Source organism: Acyrthosiphon pisum, chromosome A3 (assembly GCF_005508785.2).
Source record: "Acyrthosiphon pisum isolate AL4f chromosome A3, pea_aphid_22Mar2018_4r6ur, whole genome shotgun sequence".
Classification (NCBI taxonomy): Eukaryota; Metazoa; Arthropoda; class Insecta; order Hemiptera; family Aphididae; genus Acyrthosiphon; species Acyrthosiphon pisum.
In genome coordinates this window covers 22,084,950-22,087,133 of record NC_042496.1, presented here as the reverse complement: position 1 = coordinate 22,087,133, position 2,184 = coordinate 22,084,950, and the positions used below count along the sequence as shown (strand labels likewise).

At 40.9% G+C, this 2,184-nt stretch overlaps 1 long non-coding RNA gene across 1 annotated transcript; it reads left to right on the top strand.

Annotated features, from left to right (window-relative positions):
* The first annotated feature begins 469 nt into the window (after positions 1 to 469).
* LOC115033007 lies at positions 470 to 2,073 on the top strand. The gene is made up of 3 exons (XR_003839843.1): positions 470 to 689; positions 1,813 to 1,897; positions 1,970 to 2,073. It is a non-coding gene; the product is annotated as an uncharacterized LOC115033007 (long non-coding RNA).
* Positions 2,074 to 2,184: the final 111 nt, after the last annotated feature.

The following is a 2,184-nucleotide window of genomic DNA, read 5'->3' as shown; positions in this document are numbered from 1 at the left end:
AATAGCGGTGGCGGCGGCGGCGGCGGCTGGAATAGCGGTGGCAACGATCGTGGTCGTGGTGAGCGTGGTGGTGTCCGAGGCGGAGCGGACCCCCCAGAAGTCCCTGCAGAGGGACCCGCGCCCGCCTACAGACGTTAGCGTAAGTACATTTATTATTTAATTAAATTTCATGTTCGTGGCCCATGAGAATACAATTTAAAATATAAATTCATTAAATAGTTAATATAAATTAAATAATTACAATTTGTAATATGCAATTCTCACATAACTATAATATTAATATAAGCAAATATATATTTTCTTCTCTTTCTTTATGTTATAATATAGTATTATTATAGTCTGTCTATATTTTGTTCATGGAATAGCCAAAGTGTCTTTTTATTTAAGAATCTTAAATGAGTTACTAACGTACAACATTTTACGTAGACAATAATCTATTACATTGTTATTTTACATAATATATTAATTTTTTTTTTGATTTCATAGGGTGCGAGAATTGTGGCTGGAATGGCCAAGTGGCTGTCTCCTGCCACAAGACTGCGGCGGAAGGAGCAGCCACAAAGGCTGAAGCCGCAGTAGCAGCAGCTTTAGCTTTGGCTAAAGTCCTAAAGGCCTTGATAGTCCGCAAGCTCCGTCGGTAGAGATTACCGCACAAATAAAATATTGCTTACCGTACCGTCCATAGAAAAGTAAGTAAACCGTCTACCGCGGCAGTGTGTGAGGACATTCACACGGTGTGTTTACCCACGTTATCATTTTGCCAAGTACGCGTATTCCATTCGTCCCTCGCCGCCGCGCGTATACCATAAATATTAAAGTATTAAACATTGGTTTAATATCAATGGGCGTAAGTATACACTACGTGCCGACAATCGCGTCGACATATTTCCCCGCCGCGCGTTCATCTTCTCCGTCGTCAAATATAGTCTCAATCTGAGCATTACGAGAGCGCGTCCATCTTCTCCGTCGTCAAATATCATCTCAATCTGAGCGTCACGAGTGCGCGTTCGTGTCCGCTCACGTTATCATTACGCCGCGTACGCGTTTTCCGTCCCGTCATTCGCCGTCGTGCAAATACACAACTTGCCGACGGTCGCGTCGACATAATATTTCGACGACGCTCGTACATATTCGCCGTCGTCAAACATACCAATTTGGGTATTACGGGTGCGATATTCACCGTCTCGTTTACCTACGTTGTCATTACGCCACGTACGCGTTTTCCGTTCCGTCCTTTACGGACGCGCGTCCATATTCGCCGTCGTCAAATATAAAATCAATCTGAACGTTTCGAGTGCGCGTATTATCCGCCGTCGTGTCCGCTAACCGCTTACGTTATTATAACGCCACGTACTCGTTTATACGTGCCTCGTTTGCCGCCGTGCAAGTACGTTCCCTTCAGACTATCGCGACACGATATTCATCCTGTACGGCCATACGAGTGTGCGTCCCCGTTGCCGTTGTAACGACTAACCGTTCGGGCAATACGAGTTAGTGATTTTCTCTTGTCGTTCGTGCAAACATTATCAGCCGACAGTACTGGTAGGTACTAGGTACTAACCACGACTTGGTCCCTCATATTATGATACCATTGAAAAAACCACCGCTGTAGTAGAAGTGTCCACTTTTGGTCGGTTTTCGAGTACTGCTACTATTACAGCAGTACTATTAAATACACGTCAATTGAAAATTGTCCCCTGACATCACCTGCAGCAGCAGCACTTTTTCATGATTGTCAGTCAATGTGTTAATTGCATTACTTTACCTATGTCATTTTAATTTTTTTAATAGTATATTTGAATATTGTTATAGGTAGTGCTAAGACATCCAAGCCCTGGACTTCATAAATATAGGTACAATTTAAAATGCAACATGTCAACATTCAACAAAACTTTACGTATGAAATATTCTTTATGATAATGGTACTTTATGGAAAGTATATAATATATTGTTATATTTTGATTCTTAGACATGTGGTTGAAGCTGATGAATTTCTATCGCTATCATCTGAACAGTTAGTTAAGTTGATCCCCAGTGATGAGCTTACGGTGCTAACCGAAGAAAAAGTAAGCAAACCAAAATTGATTATTGTTTTAATTTAGTATTAAGGATTGAAATATTAAACTTAACTACTTTCAATATATAATATAATTTTTTTTTTATTTAGAACCCAGATGTGTGTGT